Below are 23,538 nucleotides of genomic sequence, written 5' to 3'. Positions count from 1 at the left end.
GAGCTCAGGTTTCCTCGTCTGAAATAATGCCTGCTTTTCAAGAACAGCAGGTTTTCTTTTGTTAAGAGACAGACGAATTTCAGATCGAAGTAGGTTTCCCTACATCCTTCCACCTTCAGGAAGGTTGGTAGTATCAAAGCTGCGCTCTGAGTTTAGACAACCAGATAACACGACTCTGTGTGCCTATTTCATCTGTAATTTCATTACTTTTCGTCAGCAAGAAAACGGAGAGCTCAGTGCTCCAACTGCGAGGCCCTGAGTCCTGCCACAGCCACGGAGTGTGGACAAGACCCCAAGCTGCGGACTTGGCAGAGCCACGCCTGAGCTATGGCACATGGCAACGGAGAGATGGTAACAATTGCAGTTTCAGCCATTAAGTTTGTGGCGATCTGCTGTACAGTCATAGAAAACCAACACAGCAGAAGAGAAAACAATATCAATTCTCGGATTGCAAGATTTGCCTGTAGGTAGCCTATTTAATGGCAAGATGAAACAATATGTAATTGTCGCTAATTCATTTTTTAACTACTACATGCAAGATTCAGTGGTGGATACAATATATAGAAAATGCGATTCTGTACCAAAAACATCTAAAATCTAGTATAAAAAATAGGAAACAGAAAAATTGTCATTAATGTTAGACAGAACATTCCCAACAAGGTGTGATGATGTTGTGAAGATTTTTGATACAGTCCAATTGAAAGGAAGCTTGACTATGCTTTAGTTTGCTGAGAGTCTTTTAGTAAAAAGGTAGATCTGCGACAATTTGCTGCAGACATAAAGAATTATTTGTAACTTTTAGACCTTCGTGGCGAGGAAAAAGTCAAGACTTTCTTTAGTGATAGCTGATAAAGAACAACAGGGTTTCCATCAGCAGGAATGCGGGAGAACAGGCAGGCTGAGCTTTCTGGATGCAGAGAAGAAGGGCTCTCTGAAACGCAAAGTCCTGCTTTGGAGGCAATCAAGGGAATAGTTCACCGGTCTGCCTTTCCTAGACAGGCTACTCCCCGCGGAGGGCTCATGTGCCTTCCTCACCTGGGAGCCAGCTAAAAACTATTAATTAGTCCTTTTGAAGCACTATGAGTTTCTTTTGAGACCAGTTACAATAAAATTCTGAACACTAGAAGCATGTGAATAAGAAGAAATCTTCCACCCTTGCCTTCCCAGACGGCTTCCAGTCTCAATTTACCAATTCTGCATCCATTCACATCTTATTTAAAGTACCATTCCTGTCACTATACTGAGTGTGGGTTTTGTGGTTGAACTTGACCTTGCATAAATGAAAAGAGATGGATCCTGGACTCAGTGCCTTATTCAGCAACAATGTAAAAGCACGTACTGTGTGTATGTGTGTGTGCCCAAGCATGTATGTGAACACACACACGCACACACACACACACACACACGCACAACTGGCTAAATGCACTTAAAATAGATGCCCATTCTGCAAATGATTTGTGGATCATATCAAATGGAGCCCAAACTGACTTTTATTTCTCATAAAAGGGGAGTACTGACTTGACTCGATGTAACATCAAGGTAACATCCTTCTCTTTTCATGGTATTGGTGAGTTCTGTTTTCATGGGGGGAAAAAAAAAGACTGAAATGTTCCTGCCCACTACCTTTAGTGAATAAGATAATGCTAAAACTGTTCTCTAAATGCAGGTATTCTGAGAAGTCTAAATATTGTGAGACTAAGCAAGAGAATTTCAAATGCTTCAGAAAATCTGTCTAATAGCTGTCTTAATTTGCATATTGGGTATTTACCAGAATAGAAAGAATCAAAAGCAATTAGGAGAATTTTAGGTGTTTTGAATAACTGTGATCCAGGAAGGGTGCCCCAACTTCTCCATGGGGGTCCTGGGAGTTCAAAGAAAGCAGTAAAATTCCCTTCCCTTCCTCAGGAGTCAATTAAAACAGGGACACATTAGTTCAACTCTCTTCTGAAAATTACTTTTCCAGTTTTAAGCTAATTATCTAATCTTATTTACCCTTAACGATTAATTTGGGTAGGTCTACCTAGAAAGGTAGGTCTTAGTTTTGCAGTATCTAAAATGAGATGGAAATCTACAAGGTCTGTTCTACATCAAAATTCTCTCAGTACATCTCAAATGGAATGCATGCTCATGCTTAATGTACCATCTTTTCAATGTCCAACCAAATTATGAGCATTAAAATCTCAATGTCAGTGTGTCTTCATTCTTTTTGTCCTCTCCCCTAAGGACCACAGCACATTCAACTTGGAGGTATTTATTTTTAATTCATATAAATGAATTAAACAATTTTTTTTTTCCAATTAAGTGGAGATTCAGTGGCATTTACCAATCACCAAAGATCACCAAACAACTGCCCTCTAACTTCAGGAAAGATAACAGCTTTAGTTACCATTTTAAAAAAAAAAAAATCAACTTAATCAGCTAATCACTCCAGAATTTATTTTCCAGGTTTTTCAGGCCAAGGATATCCTGGTATTGAAAAAGAAACTTCCAGCTATTCTCAGCCCTTCATATCTCCTTAGATTAAAATCTGTTTTAAAATTGTTAACTTTTTCGTTTGTTTTCACTATTTTCCCTTCAGTTTGTTACTCCAGGGTCTATGTTTAACTGTGTTATTTCTATGTATAGGCCTATTTATTTCAAGAACAGATCATTGAATGCTTGATTCAAGCCCATTGTTAAATTATATTTGATGAAAAGCAATAATTTAAAAAGAAAGAAAAGAAAGCATATTAATCAAATGAGATAAACACAATGTTTTTAAAGGTCAATTCTCCAGAAAGCTCCAAGAGCAGCATTCATCATTTCTGTCCAACATTGGAGAGTGCCTTTCCCGTGTGAACTGTACCTCTGCGCAGCCAGACAAGACTTTCTGTATTTCATCAAAGTCATCAACTTGTCCCAGTTTTCCAGGACATTGCTGGTTTTGCACTGAAAGTCCCACATCTTGAAAAGAAGTTTGGATACCCTAATTCCCGCTAATATGTGAGAGCAACTGAAAAAAATTAGAATAGCATCATTTGCATCCCTAATGAACAATGATCACCAAAAAAACAAGCACACACTAGACCTGGATCTCACTGAGCCTCTAGAACTAAACACCAATTTACAGAGCGTATAAAGATACATAAACATGTAAAAGAACAGCACAGAGAGGCAGTTATCAAAATCTGGACTGAAAAACCCTGAAAAAGAGGTCCAGTTGCTTCACGAATTTAATTTTAATGAAAAAATAGAGAGTGATAAAAAGGAGGAGGGAAAATCTGTAAATTAAAAGACTACTTTTCTTGCAAATCTGTCCTACTAGGCTGAGGAATCTGAAGCAGCCCTGTCTTACCCACCTGCAGACCCCTGTCACTTAGCATCTACCGCAATTACAAAAACACGGTGGGCACTCAAAGACTGGTTGTTATGTGTTGGATATGTAGAGCTTTATCCGCTTTGTCTAACAAAAGTGAAATTCCCCCCTATGGAATCTAGTAACAATTTACTCATCTCATGCTAACATATTTGGCTTTTTAAAATAAGTCTTTTGAGTTAATGAACAGTAAACCTATTAATGACAGGGAGTCTTCGCATTACTGTAAATGCAAAGTGTCTCCCTTGATGTCATACCTATAAGAATTAAGCAATACATTTAAGAATTAAATGAGGATGAAATCCACAGGGTTCATAGCTGTAATCATATACAAATGTGGAGAATACTGAAATGACTTTCTACGAAGTCCCAGCCTAGCAATGTTTCTGAAAGGCAAAATTAAACTAGATCAGGTGTCCGCAAAGTAGTCATGATGATGGAGATATGGGAGGATTGCCTTTTTGTTTTACTCTCCTTCCCTGAAAGGGGAAAAAAAAAATCATTGACGAGATTGATAAGAACTGCTTATCTGACATCTACAGGGTATTATTTATACTTTACTTGTCACACTCACTATAGGCTATATGCTTGCATGGTTTCAAATATTCATCTTTATTGGTTTTATCCTGAATGAGCACACAAGATGTTCTGGATCAAAGTAGGATTTCTGATTTACCGTCTTGCATTACATATCAAGTGCATTGGTCCTACTTGCCTTAGACCTTACTCCCGAGGTGACACAAGCAAAGCCAGGTCAAATGCCCCACATGAGTAGCTGGAAGTCTCCACACAAGGGGCGGAGAACAATGGATGTTCTCTGTTCACATATGAGAGAAACAGTCGTTCCCCCCTCCCCTCCCTAAAGGAGAGGGAGGTGAGGAAAACCCCATTTGCTCCATTGGGAGTGAATGGAAAGCATCCCGGCTTCCACCCTAAGATTTCCACATGTAATATGCCTTCCAAGGGCCAAATCGCCACCCACACCACTCCCATCTCTCACTTTTAAGGCATTGAGATGTCTCTGAGTTCCCCAAATTGCCTTTGCTCCTTGAAATACAAATACCTGGACAGGTAAGGCTCCAGCCTCACCACCACCTTGGGAGCTAACCTAGGTGCCTGTCCCAGGATGCACCCAGTAGGTTTTGGGGAGATGCAGGAAGTTTTATTTTCCTTCTGGATCAGAGCAATTAACTGCATCATTAGACAAACAAGTGGCTATGGATCTAATCCTGAGGGTATGTGAAGAGGTGTCTTTGGGAGGTGAAAACAAACATTCTCTAACTTGATATCATATACATTTCCATGACTCCTGAGGCTGGGGCTCTTTGCAGGCTCACTGGGAAGCCCATTAATGCATTATTTCCTCACAGTCCTATTCAAAGTGTATGTGTATATCTGAATATTTATGTATGTCTTACCCATGCAATTCAATTGAAAGCACCCTGAACAGCCCCAGATTTCATACTTTCTTGCAATGAATGAATAAGGAATAAATGCTAAACACCTACTAAGATCAACACTTACTGTGGATCAATCACTAGACTAGTTCGGGAGATAAAAAGGTAAAGAAGGTGTGGTCCTTCTTGAGGAGCTTACAGTTAGTTTTTTTTTTTCCCCCTCAATTTTGTACATATGTGCCTCATGTATAATAGGTACTTAGAATAAATAAATCTATGAATAAATCCCAGGTTGAAGTCTGAGGGAGTCCCAAATTAGCACAATGGTATCTAATGGCATTTATTTAAGTTGGCTAGAAGAAAATATTCTTTTGTCTGTGGTTAATGTATCATAAATATATGTTTGATACAGGCATATTTTGGAGATATTGCAGGTTTGGTTTTAGATCACTGAAATAAAGCAAGCTCACAAATTTTTCGGTTTCCCAGTGCACATAAAATTGTGTTTAAACTATATTGTTAAGAGTGTAATAGCAGTAAGTCTACAAAAATGTAAATACCTTAATTAAAAAATACTTTATTGCCAAAAAATGTTAATGATCATCTGAGCCTTCAGGAAATCATAATCTTTTTGCAGAGGGAGGGTATCGCCTCCATGCTGATCTGACGGCTGCTGACTGATCGGGGTAGCGGTGGTTGAAGGTTGGGATGGCTGTGGAAATTTTTAAAAATAAGACGGCAATAAAGTTTGCCACATCAATTGACTCTTGCATTCGCCTGCAATTCCTCTGTAGAATGCAATGCTGTTTGGGAGCATTTTACCCACTGTAAAACTTTCAATATTAGAGTCAATCCTCTCAAACTCAGTTACTGCTTTATCAGCTAAGTTTATTTAATATTCTACATACTTCATTGTCATACCGGCGAAGTTCACAGCACCTGCACCAGGAGTAGCTTCCACCTCAAGAAAGGACTTTCTTTGCTCATCCGTAAGAAACACGTCCTCATCCCTATGAGTTGGATCACAAGATTGCAGCAGCTCAGTCACGTCTTCAGGTTCCACGTCTAATTCTGGTTCTCTTGCTATTTCGACCACATCTGCATGTATTTTTTCCACTGAAGTCTGAAATGCCTCAAAGTTATTTATGAGGGTTGGAATCAACTTCTTCCAAACTCCTGTTAACGTTGATGTTTTGACATCCTCCTGTGAATCACGAATACTTACTGGCATCTAGAATGACAGTTCCTTTCCAGGAGATTTTCAGTTGACTTGCCCAGATCCACCAGAAGAATCACTATGTATGGGAGCTATGGCCTTACGAAATGTATTTCTTAAATAAAAAGAGTTGAAAGTAAATTACTCTTTGATCCATGGGACTTCACAGTGAATGTTCTGTTAGGAGGCATGAAAATAATATTAAAGTCCTTGTACAGCTTTATCAGTACTCTTGGGTGACATGGTGCATTGTCAATGAGCAGTGATATTTTGAAAGGAATCTTTTTTTTTTTCTGAACTGTGAGTCTCAATAGTGGTCTTCAAATATTTAGTAAACTGTGTTGTAAACAAATGAGCTGTCATCCAGGCTTTATTCTTCCATTTCTAGAGCACAGGCAGAGTCTATTTAGCATAATTCTTAAGGGACGTAGCATTTTCAAAATGGTAAATGAGCACTGGCTTCGACTTAAAGTCACCAGCTGCATTAGCCCCTAATAAGAGAGTCAGCCTGTCCTTTGAAACTTTGAAGCCAGGAATTGCCTTCTCCTCTCCAGCTATGAAAGTCCTAGATGGCATTTTCTTCCGAAATAAGGCTATTCCATCTACACTGAAAATCTGTCGTTTAGCGTAGCCGCCTTCACCAAGGATCTTAGCTACATCTTCTGCATAACTTGCTGCAGCTCCTCCAGCAGCACTTGCTGCTTCACCTCACACTTTTATTTTTATGAAGACAGGTTCTTTCCCTAAACCTCATGAACCAACCTCTCCTAGCTTCCAACTTTTCTCCTGTAGCATCCTCACCTCCCTCAACCTTCATAGAATTGAAGAGAGTTAGGGCCTTGCTTTGACTTAAGGGAATGTCGTGGCTGGTTTGATTTTCCATCTAGAACACTAAAACTTTCTCCATGTCTGCAGTATGGCAGTTTCATTGTCTTATCATCCATGTGTTGTGACGCTTTTAATTTCCTTCAATACTTTTTCCTTTGCATTCACAACTATTTGGTATAAGAGGCCTAACTTTTGGTCTATCTTGGTTTTTGGCATGCCTTCCTCATTAAGCTTACTCATGTCTAGCTTTTGATTTAAAGTGAGAGACATGTGATTTCCTTTCACTTGAACACTTAGAGGCCATTGGAGGGCTATTTACTGGCCTGATTTGAATATCATTGTGTCACAGGGACAGGGAGGCCTAAGGCATGGGAGCGAGATGGGGAGATTATTGGTTGGTGGAGCAGTCAGAACACACACAGCATTGATTAAGTTCACCATCATGAATGAGCATGGTTGATGATGGCATCCTAAAACAAATACCATAGTAATATCAATAAGCAATGATCACAGATCAGCATAATAGATGTAATAATAATGAAAAATATTGAAATATTATGAGAATTCCCAAAATGTGACACACAGACACAAAGTGAGCACACACTGTTAGAAAAATGGAACCTACAGACTTGCTCAAAGCAGGGTTTCTAGAAACCTTCAATTTTTAAAAAAGGCAATATCTGGAAAGTACAATAAGGCAGAAAGCAATAAAATACAGTATGCTGGTTTAAATATCATTGGTATTTGGACAGTTAAAATACCATTGTTACACTATGGCATGTCATCATGCCAAATAATATATTAATAAATTAAGACATGATTGAATTAAGACCAAATATTCACATAATATCAATAAAGTTAACTAAATGCAGTTAATTAAATTAAACATTATTAGATTTGGTAAAATAAGACTGTCAAAGCAAAGATAGTTAAAATTAACTGCATTGACAAAGATACAAGGTGCATGCAGATAAAATAAAAAAAAGGTTAAGAGTATCAATCACAAAGGAATACTTGAAGGAAAAGCATTATTTTAGCCATAGAAATGTTAAACTTATATAGATAAAAGCATAACACAACATAATACTGAAATTGTAGAAGTAAACTTGTACAAAATATAAAGAAAAGTTGATAAAAGTCAATAATCATTGCACACTTTGACTTTTGTCTGATCTTGATAAACCAGTTACAAAATAAGAAGCATAAAGTAGAAATGAATATAATTAAGACAATTGATTTAATATATACATAATGCACCCCATTCTCTACAAATCAAGAATATGTTTTGGATTCCAAGGTAAGGCCCATTAGAAATATGATTCAGATGCAGAGGCAAGACCTTAGGTGGCCAGGCCATGAATGCAGAAGACGGATCCAAGATCCCAGAGGGCAGAGCCAGGATCCTGGGGGGCAGAGTTGGGAGCCAAATGGACCACTTCCAGGCACCGAGCCTAAGCCCTAATCAAGGAATGGACATGTGCTTTGATGGTTTTCAGAATTTTTATGGGCCAGCAACTGCTGTATGTTTCCAGGATCCCCTTTTATTGAACAGGAGGGTCTACCATGTTTATTCTACTCCAGCCCACCATTCTATAGTAGATGCAGAGAGGAAAGGATAACTTGCCTCTCTGATGCAAGTCTGTATTGGTCTGGTAAGTCTGTCATAATGAAGCACCACAGACTGGGCAACCAAAACGACAGAAATCGATTGCCTCACAGTTCTGGAGGCTACAAGTCCAACACTGAGATGTCAGCAGGTCTGGTTTCTCCTGAGGCCCCTCCTTGGCTTGCTTCTCCCTGTGTCCTCACATGGCCTTTCTTCCATGCTGTGTATCCCTGGGGTCTTTTGGAGTGTCCGTATCTCCTCTTGCCACAAGGACACCAATTAGCTTGGCTTAGGGCCCACTCTAGGGACTTCATTTGGATTCGATCATCTCTTAAAAGGTCCTGTCTCCAAACACAGATATACTCTGAGGTAATGGAGGTTGGGACTTTGAGATACAAATTTTGCTGGGACACAGCTCAGCTCACAAGGACATACTTCATCCTTCAGAAACAGAGGGGCTGTCCTCAGGAATCAAATGTGAGAAGCTTTATCTCCACCCGGATCTGAGCTAGATGGTTAAATATTGACCTTGAGCAAGAATGGGATGAAACTTTGGGGAGGCTGGGGACGGGCGAGCGTATTTTTCATGTGGGAAAGACACTGTGAATTTGAGTGGCCAGAGAGCATATAGTGGATACAGTGACCACATAAAATCATAAATATAAGTTAATCAATGATCATAGTAATTTTTAATGCAACTACAGGTAAAATACAATAAAAGAAATCATTTCCTAAACCTTATCTAGTTTTTAGTTTGCTATTTACATTTCTTCATTTTAAAAATCCAGTGCATCATTAGTATTCATGTTAAAAATAATCTGCTTGGTTTTATTTTATTTTATTGGTTTACACTTTGTGATCCTTTAAAAATTCTGTTCTTAAAATTAATCAGTTGTTAATTGCCTTCAAGCACACTAATATCCATGACCCTTTGGTTGTCCTCACTTTACTATTCCAGCCTTAAAATGTAGTTTCGTAAACTCAGGTGAGGGCTCTGACATAGAAGCCAACAATGGTGATAATATGAAGTCCTGCTATTTGGTATTTGGTTCATAAACTACTTTCAGTTAATGTCATGTAATCTATTCAGTCAATGCTCATGATCATATTTACCTACTTTTCCCACTTTTCATTGTAGGTCTGAAAGATCTTTACTCACTGAGAGGTTGAGCTTGTTCAAGTTTGACTGGGTGCAATTCCTACTGAGTGATGTAAGTCCATTAGAACGTGCTGGTGACCAAACAGCAAAGCAGGAAACGATTTAGCGACACAATTTTGTTTTGATTTTTTTTCTTTGTTTGTTTTCTGGTTTTCATTTCAATTTTGTTTTCTGAAAATAAAGTCTCAGGTAGTTTTTCTTAAAAGAAGACTTTGCTTAATAATCCAAAGTTATACCGGTGGATTTGTCAGAAAGCTCCAGACAGATTGCCCAACTTCTCAATAACTTACTTGTTTAATATATGAAAGGAAAGAATTAGACCAGATGGGACTTCTCTCCTTTTCCAACGCAAAATGCTGGGGTTTCTAAATGCCCATAATCACAGAGCATGTGAGCTATATTTAGATTTGTGGACAAGGTTTACATGTAGACAGGCACAATAAGATCATTAACTTTAAGTTTACATAAACACTATTGTGGATGATCACTTTTTTTTTCTTTCAAAGTTATTTTTAACTTACATGGACATTATTTCCTCTGTATCAATAACCACATGCTTCTTAGTTTTCTATTCTTAAGTACATGGCTTCGATGTTGTTGAGGGAATGTGGATGACAGATTTAAGAACATCTATAATATGACATGATTTAGCAATTGTTAGGTTAAAACAATAGATGTGTTTTAAACACTCAGAGCCAAAATGCGTCTATCTAAATATACTTCTGGCTTGCCTAGCTTAGCAAACCAATTTTTTATCTATTGATTTATGTGAAAAGAACAATTTTTGTAATGCATAGAGTATAATTAGTCTCTTACTAACTATAATTTTTTTTGTCTTTAAAACAGAGCATAAAAACAAGCAGGCCAATTATTTATTGTTCACATAAAGCGTATCAATGTCTTTAGGTGAATTTGCATATATCTGTATGCGACAAGCTAAAAAATGCATATTTTCACAATGTACTTTTTACATGTTTATTATGTCTTCCAGAAGGTGGCAGTCTGTAATGTTAAAAGGGTACATTATTCTGGAAGCTTTTAAACTACTTCATGCAGAGCTAAAATGAGTAGGAGAAAAAAAATTGCCTTTTATAGCTGCCTATTTATTCTTTGGAGCAAAAACGAGTTATATATTTATTGTCGTTCTGCAAGTAATGACAAAATCGCTACTGTACAAATAGTGATTATGCCATTTTTATAGGCATCCAGACTATAAGAGGGGTTGGATAAAGTGAGATTTAAATGCTCAATATTTGGAATAATAAATTTAATTTGAGAATGTGGAAATAGGAAATCACACAAAAATCATTTTTGGAAAATGGTCAGCTCTTAATATTTGATTACCTTCTAGTGTAGTGGAAATGAATGAAAAGTTAACTTTATTTGCATTTAGCTTTTTATTATTCTTCAAGGATAATTATCTTGTCATGTACCTATGGCTGGTAAGACCGTACAAGGCAAAGGTGACTGTTGTCACCTCAAAACTGTCACCACTAACGTTTTCCCTTAGCTCTACTATTAGTTGTCCTGTAATGCATTAAAGTTCATTTCATCTGAGAAACAGAATTAAATGATTAGGTTGCTTTTCTACCACACTTTGTCTCCAGTTGTGTAATCTCTTCCTTCCCCCGTCAAAGCTGACTCTGAGCTGCACGTCCTGTTCCTCGTGCCCATCCTCACCCACCTTCCTCTCCTGCACATGTCATCATTCAGTACTCAAAGGAGGAAGAAACAACAGGATGGTCCCACAAATATTTGTTGAATAAATTAATATAAATGTTTGTTGAATAAATAACATGTCAGATTGGCCAAATATTTCTCATAGAAATGACTAGAGCAAATATTTATTGAACTTGAAATCTAGTTATGCAGATGAGGAAGAAAAAGTTCCATTTATGGAACAATCAGATAAAAAAATATTAGAGACCTGTTCCTCCAATTCTTATTTGCCCCTTGTTTGAACTCCAACACATTAACTGCCTGTCTTTGTAGTACTGATCACATTGCAATGCGTTAAGAGGAGTACTGGGTCAAATATCTGTATTCTATTAAAAAAGGTACAGAGACCAGTCTCTCCAAGGAAGCTTGGGACTAAACCTGTCCATCTAATGCTGTATTGCATATAGCTGGCCAACCTGTTATGTAGCCAGAAAAATGCAAACAAACAGCAATGAAAGCAACTGAAGCAACAAAAATGTAATTTTAACTCTTTGCTTTCACAAGTAACTGCTCCAAATTTGAAGATTTGAATTAAGTCTCAGTTAGGAAGTAAAATATTATTCTTTTGTGAACAAGTTAAGGAATTTCTACTTTATCTTAAACTCTGTCTTCTAGATAATCAAATTTATTCATCAATCTGGGCACCTATTTCACAACAGGAAGTATTTTTTACATTTAGAGAAAATGCAGAGAAAAAAAAAGTCCTGGACTTATACAGTGTGTCCTTTTTATCTACTTTTTAATCAATAGACTAATAAGATATACCAACCCCAACATTGGTGACACAACTCTGGGAGAAAACTATTTTTAGTCTTTTAGCAAAAAAAAAAAAAAAAAGGAAAGAAAGAAAGAAAAGAAAAAAAAAACTAGAGATGATGGTTTGATTAGAAGTCATGTGCTATTAGTTTTTCACAAATACACACATAAAATCATTTTAAGGATTCCATTCATAAATAATACTTCTAATTGTGGAATCACAGAATTTGAAAGGCTAATGGTGTCTAAGACTCTGAGTGTAACACATTCTACTAAAAATAATGCCCTACACAAATATAAAGGAATAGCAAAGGTGAATGCTGCTCAAATATACTTTATTAATCAATCAGATATATTGCATAAAGAATATAACTTTTTTATAACATTTGTAATAAATATTTTGTTAGTATTTGCCTTGTATGCTGGACAGTATTAAGCAGTCCTCATCTTTAATATGTAGCTTAGTGTCATTCTACAAGACACTATTTGCCTTTTCGAAACAAGAGTGTGGTCAGAAAGACCTGGGCTGAAATCCTGGTAATCTTATCCATCTTCCTTTTTTTTTTTTTTAGATTAATGGACTTTATTCTGCAGAGCAGAAAGCACAGTGATCCAATATATACCCTCTTCGCCATACAGAGATTGCCCTATTGTTAACCTCTTCTATTAGTGCTCTATTTGTTACAATTGATGAAGCAATATTGATACATAGTTATCAAGTAAGTCCTTAATGTACATTAAGATTAGTGGTTGCCCTTTCTGTTGTACAGGTCAATGGGTTTTAACAAACGCATTATGTCACGTATTCACTATTAGAGTGTGATACGAATCCTTTCACACCTGCTCTAAAAATGCCCTGGGTCCCACCTCTTTACCCACCCCCCTTTCCTAAGTCCTGCCAGCCACAGAACTTAATATTGTCTTTACAGTTTTGCCTTTTCCGAAATATCACACAACTGGAATCATACAGTATGCAGCTTTTTCATATTGGCTCCGTTCACTTATAAATGTGCATTTAAGTTTACCCTGGGACTTTCAGTGTTTTGAGAGCTCATTTTTAATCACTAAATAATATTCGATTATATAGAAATGCCAGTTTGTTTATCTATTTTCCTACTGAAGGACATACTGAAGGTTGCTGACGGTTTTTGGCAATTGTGAATAAAGCTGCTATAACCCTGCATATTTAGGTGTTGATGTGGATGTAAGTTTTCAACTCGTTTGGGTAAATATCAAGGAGAGTCATTTCTGGATTGTGTGTTAACATTATGTTTAGTGTTTTCCAGAAACTGTCACACTGTCTTCCAAACTCTCTGTACTATTTTGTACTCCTAACAGCCATGTGAAAGAGTTAATGTCCCAGATCCTTGTCAGCATTTGGTGTTGTCATGTTTTAGATTTTTGTCATTTTAATAGGGGTATAGTGGTATCTCGTTTTAATTTGCAATTCTCTAATGATGTGTGATGTTGAACTCTTTTTCATATGCTTATTTGAAATCTGTATATCGTCTTTGGTGAGGTATCCAAGTTTTTTGCCCATTTTTAATTAAGCTGTTCATTGTCTATTGTGGAATTTTAAGCGTTCATTTTATTTTTTGGATAAATCCTTAATCAGCTATGTCTTTTGCAATTATTTTCTCAGAGTCTGTGGCTTATCTTCTCATTACCTTGGCAGTATCTTTGACGGAGACAAAGTTTTTAATTTTAGTGAAGTCCAAGTTATCAATTTTTTTTTTCTTGAATGGATCATGCTTTTGCTGTTGCATCTAAAAATCAATTGCCAAATCCATGGTCACCTAGATGTTCTCCTCTGTTGTTCTAGAAATTTAATGATTATGTTTTGCTTTTAGCTCTGTGATTCGTTCTGATTTATTTTTGTGGATGTTGCAGGGAACCCACATCCATTTCTTCCACGTGGATGTGCAGTCGTTGCAACATCATTTGTCGGAAAGATTGTCCTTTCTCTGTGGCCTTCGCTCCTCTGTCAAGATCAATTGACTTATTTGCGTGGGTCTATTTCTGTCTTCTCTGTTTTGTCACATTTATTAATTGGTTCATTTTTTTGCTGTTACCATACTGTCTTAGTGAATGTAGTGTTACAATAAGTCTTGAGATTCGGTAGTGTCAGCCATTCTGCTTGTTTCTCTTCACTATTTTGTTAACTATTCTGGGGCTCTTGCTTTCCATATGAACTTTAGAATCAGTTTGTCAATATCCATAAAATAACTTGCTGGAATTTTGACTGAAATTGTGTTGAAGCTACAGATTAAGTTCGAAAGAACTAACATCTTAACAACATTTCTTCCTACTCACGAACATGGAATATATCTCCATTTATTCACATCTTCTAAAATTTCTTTCTTCAGAGCTTTGTACTTTTGTCAATATAGATCCTTTATACCTGTTTTTACAGATTTATACCTAAGTATTTGTCTTCATTTGTGCACCCTTTACTTTTATTTCTTTTTTTTTCTTTTTTTTAATTTCAGAATATTATGGGGGTACAAAGGCTTTGGTTACATAAATTGCCTTTGCATTGCCTGGGTCAGAGCTACAAGTGTGCCCATCCCCCAGATAGCATACACTGCGCCTGTTAGGTGTGAATTCACCCATATCCTTCCCACCTGCCCATCACCCTATGAATGTTACTCCATATGTGCACATAAATGTTGATTGCTTAGCACCAATTTAATGGTGAGTACATGTGGTGCTTGTTTTTCCATTCTTGTGATACTTCACTTAGAAGAATGGGCTCCAGCACCATCCATGATAATACAAGAGGTGCTAGATCACCATTGTTTTTTGTGGCTGAGCAGTTCTCCATGGTATACATATACCACATTTTATTAGTCCACTCATGTATTGATGGGCACTTGGGTTGTTTCTACATCTTTGTAATTGTGAATTGTGCTGCTGTAAACATTCTAGTGCAGATGTCTTTTTTATAGAATGTCTTTTGTTCTTTTGGGTAAATGCCCAGTAATGGGATTGCTGGATCAAATGGTAGTTCTACTTTTAGTTCTTTGATGTATCTCCATATCACTTTCCACAGAGGTTGTACTAGTTTCCAGTTCCACCAGCAGTGTATGAGTGTTCTCATCTCTCTGCATCCACACCAACATTTGTTGTTTGGGGACTTTTTGATAAAAGCCATTCCCACTGAAGTTTTCATTGTGGTTTTGATTCACATTTCCCGGATGATTAGAGATGTTGAGCATTTTTTCATATGTTTTTTGGCCATTAGTCTGTCTTATTTTGAAAAGTTTCTGTTGATGTCCTTTCCCCACTTTTTAATGTTTTTTTATTATTTTTTTCTTGTTGATTTTCCTGGGTTCTACATAGATTCTATTAATAATTATCAGCCCTTTATCAGATATGTAGCATGAAATTATATTCTTCCATTCTGTGGGTTGTCTGTTTGCTCTAGTGATAGTTTCTTTGGCTGTGCAGAAGCTTTTTAATTTGATCAGGTCCCATTTATTTATTTTTGTTTTTGCTGTGATTGCTTTTGGGGTCTTCTTCATAAATTCTTTGTCTAGGCCGATGTCTACAAGAGGTTTTCCAACATTTTTTGCTGGAATTCTTACGGTTTCATGCCTTGAGTTTAAGTCTCTTTACTTTTAAATTGTGTCCTTATGTTTAAAGCGGGTTTCTTGATACAACATATAGTTGAGTCTTGTTTATTTTTATCTACTCTGATAGTGTGTCTTTTAATTGGTACATTTAGATCACTCACATTTAAAGTCATCGTTGATATAGTTGGATGAATAATTACCATTGTATTATTACAAATAATAATTATTTGTACTTGTTTCCTATTTTTTGAACTTTTTCTTTGTTTCCTTACCTCCCCCTCTTTTTTTGCCTTCTTGGGTTTTAATTGAAATTTTTATGATTCCATTTTTACTTCCTTTTTAGCATATCAGTTTTATTTATTTTTCAATTTATTTTAGTGATATCCCTAAAGTGTACAGTATACATTTACAACTGATGTAAGTCTACTTTGAAATAACTCTGTACCCACTGATGGATAAGACAGGTACCTAATAGTACTCACATTCCCTCTCTCCAGCCCCTTGTGACATTGGTGTCATTCATTCCACCTACCCAGGAGCTATCATCGCCATATATATCATTGTTATTATTATTTAACACAAAGAGATATATGTCAGATAAATTGAGTATCAGAAAAATAAATGATTTCATTTTACTTTCATTTATTCCTTTTTCAACATTCTTTTTTCCCATACATAGAAGTCACTGACTTATACCATTTTCCTTCTCTATGAAGAACTTTTATACTTCCAAAAAGGCAAATTTACTAACAACATGTTCCCTCAATTTTTGTTTGAGAAAATCTTTATTTCTTCTTTACTCTTTAAGGATAACTTCACTGGATACGGAATTTGAGTTTGGCATTTTTTTTTAACTAACTTGTAAACACTTCAAAATATTTTAATCTGCCCTCTTCCTGTTTGCATAGTTTATAAGAGAAGGCCAATGTAATTCTTATAGTTAAACCTTTAAAAGTAAGATTTTTTTGTTTTTGTTTTTGTTTTTAATCTGGTTTATTTTAAAATTTCCTCTTTGATTTTCTACAGTTTGTATATAACAGGCCTTAGGTGTAGTTTTTTGGTTTTTTTTGCTTTTTGTTTATTTGTTTTTATTCTGTTTGATGTTCTCTGAAATTCCTAGATATGCAATTTGGTATCTGTCCTTAGTTTTGGAAAAATCTCATATTGCAAATATCTCTTCTGTTCCTTTCTCCATTTTTTTCCTACTAGTATTCCCATTACACATATGTTGCACCTTTTAAAATTGTTCCAAAATTCTTGGATATACTATTCTGTTTTTCTTTTCTTTTTTTTTAAGTTTTTTTTCTCTTTGATTTTCAGTTTGCAAAGTTTCTATCGACGTATCTTCAAGCTCACCGATTCTTTCCTTGGCTGTGTCCAGTTTAATGATAAGCCCATAAAAGATACTTTTTTCTTCATTTCCATTACTACAGTTTTTTCTTTTTTTATTTCAGCAAATTATGGGTGTACATATGTTTAGGTTACGTGTGTTGCCCTTGGTTCCCCCCCCCCCCCAACCGAAGTCCGTGTTTCAAATATGTCCATCCTTGGGGTAGTGCGCATTGCACTCCTTGTGTATACAAATACCCATCTTTGTATTTCCTTTTGATTTTTTCTTATAGCTTTCAACTCTATGTTTACATTGCCCATCTGTTCTTGCATTCTGTTGACTTTTTTCATTATATTTCTTAACTTATTATAGTTAATTTAAAGTAATGGTTCCCAAATCTCTGCCATATCTGATTCTAATTATGTTGCTTGCATTATCTCTTCACATGGTATTATTTGCCTTTTAGCATGCCTTCTGATTTCTGTTGAAAGCCAGACAAGATGTCCTGGGTAAAAGAAAGAGATGCAAATAGATCATTAGGTGTATGGTTTTATGTTTATCTGGCTAGGCATTAATCTGTGCTTTACTGTTTGCTGTAGCGGTAGACTTCAGATGTTTCAATTTTCTGCAGTGTCCTTATGTTTGTCTCCCTTATTATTTCTTAAACAAAGTTTGATCCTTGCATTTGTTTCAGCTGCATTTCACTGTCATTATACTGGAGCCCTGCTGACATGGCAGCAAGATATCCGAGGAGAGGAAATATTCCATAACCTTCTGATTAGGTCTCAGGCTTTTCGTGACTCTGTGCCCTTCAGTTTTGACCTTCACAAGTGCATCTCAGCTTTTGTTTCCCCCACTTAGGTGAGACAGAAGAGCTTGAGTGGTCTAGAAGCGGGTATTTCCCTTTGTTCATGTTGGTTAGGCTCTAATAAACTAGTTTTTATTTATGGAAGGCCTTTGTTAAAAAGAATTAATGCTCTGGATATATTTAAAAATGGTTGCTTTTCTCCTTCCCCTGCAAGAAGAAGATAGAAATTTTTCTCAGATTACTATCCTGATAACCTGGTGAGTACCTAGGAGGTAAAATTTATGAAAGAGCAGTGGCTCCACCAAAGCTTGACCCCTGGGAGATTTAACTCCTACTCTGATCCACACTGAGCTTCCAGCAATTCATTAGCTACAGTTTAAATTCCCCTACCATTTATTGGCACCGATGATGGCTTCTTCTCCTAGTAAGCCATGGTTACCTGTATTCACCTATCTCTAGTTTTATGGGTGGCAGTTTGTTTCAAGTTTAAAATTTTCTAGAAGAGTTGTTGATATATAATTTTTCACTTTTTCTTGCTGCAGGAAGGGAATGACAGTTTCCAAGCCCTTTACACATTACAGCAGAAACCAGCAACCTGATTCTTCAATTTTTTTAATGTGTTGAAATGCAGAAAAAAAAAGAGTGGAGACTAGCAATAGATTTTCTATATGGAATTTGTGAAGATTAAAAAGTGTTAATATTCCTAAAACAACAATTATAATGTCTGACACATAATATATATCAATAAAAACAGTTATTTTCTTTAATAATGTTAATATTAAGAGGAATATAGTAGTGAAGAACACAAACTCTTCATGGGTAGCCACATGTGTGGTTTCAAAGTTATCTCTACAATTCCTTAGGTTACCACCTTATGCAGTTACTTCACTGTTCAGTGCCTTAGTTTTCTCATTGTGAAATACTGATTCACGACACATAAGAAGGTCAAGATAAGCATAAGCTATTACGACTGAGAAAAATAAATTCAGTAAATTTATCTAATATTTACTAGGATGTTCATTTATATATCATTTCTTCATTCAAACAAAGTGTGGGTTTATCATATGCGTGGAGTTTTGCTAATGCTGGACATTCACAAACACAGTCTCTGCCCTGAGAAAACTTTTATATTCTGAGGAGAGAGACTATAATTACAGTTCATTTGATATTTAGTATATAAATAAATTACTGTAAAAAGATGAGAAAAAATTACTTCCTCTGGCTTAAACATTCAAGAAGAACCTCATAATGCTTCCACCGATGTTGCAAAGGTTTGACGTTGACAAATGGCACCTCTCCACACAGGTGACTGGGGACAGAGCACTCCAGGAAGAGGAGACAGCATGCAGTGCACAGAAGCACTGGGGATGGATACGGTGCTGAGGGAAAATCTCTGAGTACATCCCAAAGTAGTGGACAATATGTTTAGAAATCTTTTCAACTGGGGAGGGTCTGCAGGGTGGAGAGAATGCTCTGTGTTCTCCAAATCCTTTTAATTTTTCTCTGGAACACTCAGGAACATTATATTTCCCCATGCCTATGCGGTTTGCTGAAACCATGGCCTGAGTTTTGGCCAGCCAAATGTGGGCAAAACTGATCTTCCCAATTCTATGCCGAATGAAGAAAATTCCCATGGCATTGTTCATTCATCCCTCCCATTCAGAAGCAAAGTATGAACACACATCAAAGGTGGCTGTTTCAGAAGACAGAGGAAGACCAGAACATCTGAATGACCTTTGTTTTTAAGGCACTGAGATATTGAAGTTGTTATGTATCTAAATAACATGTCTAACCTTGACTAATATAGAAATTGTTTCCCATAACTAATGTGATCCGATAAGAATAAAATAAATAAAATAAAATAATGCAATATAATAAAACTAAATGTAAAACAATGGAATTGGCATACCACTTTGTTGCGTGGGAGTGTAAGACTGTGGTGGAGATTACCCTGGAGTATACATGTGGGCCCAATCTAATCACAGGAGCCCTTAAAAACAGGAAATTTCTCCCACTGAAGTCAGAGATATGTGATAGAACAAAAAGTCAGGCAGTTGCCACGTGTGGAAGGATTCTATGCAAACTTACTGCATTTGAGATGTATGGGCTGTCAGCACAGAACAGCAAAAGATGTCTAAGCACAAAGGCTGGTGCCCTGGCTGGCAGCCACTAAGGAAATAGGAAACTCATTCCTACAACCAGTGTGTATTTCTACCATGCACAACTGAATTCTTCAAAAAGCTTGATTGAACTAAGAAGCAGATATTTCTCCAGAGCCTCAAAAGTAACTCAACCCTGTTGAAATGTCATTTTGATCTTCTGAGATGCAGAGTAGAGGAGCCTGTTGCACCGTGTTCTATGCCCAGACTTTTGGCCAACAGAGTGGTGAGATGATAAGAGGAATTAGTGGGTGTTTTTAAGCTACCAACTTTGTGGTAATTTGTCATGGCTGTAATAAGAAACTAATACAAAGAGTAAGCACATGAAACTGGGAATAGACCAGAAAGGAAGACAGCACAAAATGGAGAACAAAAACTGACGTGTGAGACACTGTTAAGTAGGGAAGCAAATGAGCATTTTTTGAACAATCCCTATGTTCTAAATATAGTCTTGACATTCAACAATTTAATGCATATCGAATAACTAATATTTTTTAGGAACTACACCATTCACAGGAATATCTAGTGAACAAAAGCTTAATTTATGTAAAGTATAATCCAGCAGAAATGTCAGGCATTGACACATTCTTACAAGTAACCATACATTTATAAATCATGATATATGCAGGAGGGAAAGTGAGTGAGCATTGAGTGAGCATAGCCTAGAAGATTTAAAATTCATAAAAGACATCCTTTAATAAGTGACATTTAAGGTGCCCTAAAAATACTTCAGAAGCTCTGTCTCTAAAAATAAATAAATAAATAAATAAATATTTTTTAAAATGTTTTGATTTATTATCCCATTGAACCTACACAATCTTGTAAGAAAAGCACACTTTTATTTCTTCTTTTATAAGGAAATTTTATTAAAAGAGATTGAGTGATTTGCCCAAATAGCGTAACAACCAGCATTTCTGGATTTTGAAACTACGTATGTTTTCCCCCTTGTAGCATGCTCTCCCAGGTTAATCTTCAATTGTCACAGGAACCAAGTAAGATGAGGATGAAAAACACCACTTTGAGCAATGAGGGCAGCTGTTTCTCATTGCCAGCGGAGATATAAATAAAGAGCAAATCACAGGCAGAGGCTGAAGGCTAGAATGATGGCAGAGAAGAAATTCATAGCAGAGAGATGAAGGGGCTTGCTTTTGCTGTGGTTTGCATTGGCTTTCCACTGCAGCCATAAAAACTCACCACCAGCTCAGTGGCTTAACACAATCCCACTTTATTAGCTCGCAGTTCTGGGGTCAGAAGCCCAGCATGGCATAGGGAGGTTCTTGGCTCAGGGTCTGAGGCTGAAATCAAGGGGGCTGCCAAGTACATTTTTGTCTTGCAGTTTGACTGAAGAAGAATCTGCTTCCAGCCCATTCTGTTTGCTGGCGGCATCCAGTTCCTTGTGACTGTAGGACTAAAGTCCTTGATTCTTTGCTGCCTCTCAGGCAGGACCACTCTCAGCTGCCACAGGCTGCCTCCGCCCTGGGTCTCACGCACCCTCTCAGCATGGCAGCACTGGAGTCCTGCACGGCCCACAGCAGATCCCCTCAAACGGCGTCCCACACACTTCAAATTTTTCTGACTTCTTCTACCGCTAGCTAGAGAAGAACTCTCTGCTTTGAAAGGACTTGTGTGATTAGATTAAGCCCACCTGGATAATCTTCCTTTTTTCCATATAATGTAACATACCATGAAGATGATATCTCATCCTATTCTCAAATCCATCCACTCTCCAAAAGGAGATAATGCTAATGGGAAGATCATTGCATTCATCCTTAGAATTCTGCCTGCCACTTTATTGATTATAGTTATTATTTTAATGATGGGAGAGGATGTAGAATATTTGTAACATAAGGAGAAATAGACTTTGGGGAGAGGTAGAAGACACAGGAGGAAGGGGTAACAGTCATCGCCATATGTTTGGACACAGTTTCTAAAATATAGGTGGTATTGCTTAACATATACACCCTGGCTTTTAGTATAATAGTAAGTACAGTATTCTTTTTGACAAAGGATCTAAATTATGTACATTATCCAAACAATATTATGTGCATTCATGTGACGCTTTATTGGAGATAATGAGAGCTCAACTGGTATCCAGTTGCTCTAAGAATCACTCCTGATTTCTTAATTAAACATTGTTTAATTTGATTTTTTTCCTGTAGGATTCGATCCTTGGTTGGTTTATCTTGATCAATCAAGAGAAATTTAAGAACTGTTTGGAAACAACGTTTGCTTCACAAAGATTTTGGTTCTGTATGTCTCTAACAATGTCATTCTTATAATAGGAACTCAAGCAAGAGAAATTTTGTGGATACAGTCTCGACAACAACAAAAAATGTTTGTTTCCTTCTACTGAGGAATGTTTTCCTATTGTCAGGCAATGTTGTTTCCAATAGTAATAGAAAAGAAGACCCCAAAGGAAATCACAAAACCAAAAATAAATAAATGGGACTTGATTAAATTAAAAAGCTTCTGTACAGCCAAGGAAACAATCAATAGAGTGAATAGACAATCTACAGAATGGGAGAAAACATTTGCATGCTATACATCCCATAAAGGGCTGATAATCAGAATCTACAAAGAGTTCAAGTGAATCAGCAAGAAAACATCAAACAACGTGGTTATAAAGTGGGCAAAAGACACAAACAGAAGCTTTTCAAAAGAAGATCGACTAATGGCCAGTGAGCATATTAAAAAATACTCAACATCTCTAATCATCAGGGAAATGCAAATCAAAACCACAATCGGATATCACCTAACTCCAGTGAGAATGGCTTTTCTCAAAGAGTAAGTACCTTAGCCCAGAGCAATGGCTCATGCCTGTAATCCTAGCACTCTGGGAGGCTGCGGTGGGAGGATAGCTTGAGGTCGGGAGTTCTAGATCAGCCTGAACAAGAGCGAGACACCATCTCTACTAAAAATAGAAAAATTATCCAGACGTGGTGGCACATGCCTGTAATTCCAGCTACTCGGGAGGCTGAGGCAGGAGAATCACTTCAGCCCAGGAGTTTTAGGCTGCTGTGAGCTAGGCTGACACCATGGCATCCTAGCCCAGGTGACAGAGCGTTACTCCCTCTCAAAAAAAAAAAAAGGCCCAAACAGCAGCAGATGCTGAAGTGGATGTGGAGAAAAAAAGGAACACTTAAACATTGTTGGTGGAACTGCAAACTAGTACAACCTACATGGAAAGAGTATGGAGATGATCTCAAAGAGCTAGAAGTAGAACTACCATTTCATCCAGCAATCCCACTACTGGTATCTACCCAAAGGAAAAAAAGACGTTTCATATAAAAGACACTTGCAGTGGAATGTTTATAGCAGCACAATTTACTATCTCAAAGATGGGGAAACAACCCCAGTGCCCATCAATACATAAATGGATTAATAAAATGTGGTATATGTAAACCATGGAGTATTACTCATCCATAAAAAATATGGTGAACTAATACCTTTTGTAACAACCTGGATGGAACTGGAGGCCATCCTTTTTTTTTTTCTTTTATTTCAGCATATTATGGGGGTACAGATGTTTAGGTTACGTGTGTTGCCCTTGATCCACCCCCCAAGTCTGAGTTTCAAATATGTCCATGCTTCGGGTAGTGCGCATTGCACTCCTTGTGTATGCAAATACCC

The sequence above is a fragment of the Propithecus coquereli genome, unplaced genomic scaffold, assembly GCF_000956105.1.
Source record: "Propithecus coquereli isolate 6110/MARCELLA unplaced genomic scaffold, Pcoq_1.0 Scaffold71, whole genome shotgun sequence".
Lineage (NCBI taxonomy): Eukaryota > Metazoa > Chordata > Mammalia > Primates > Indriidae > Propithecus > Propithecus coquereli.
Note: the sequence above shows the minus strand (reverse complement) of the source record.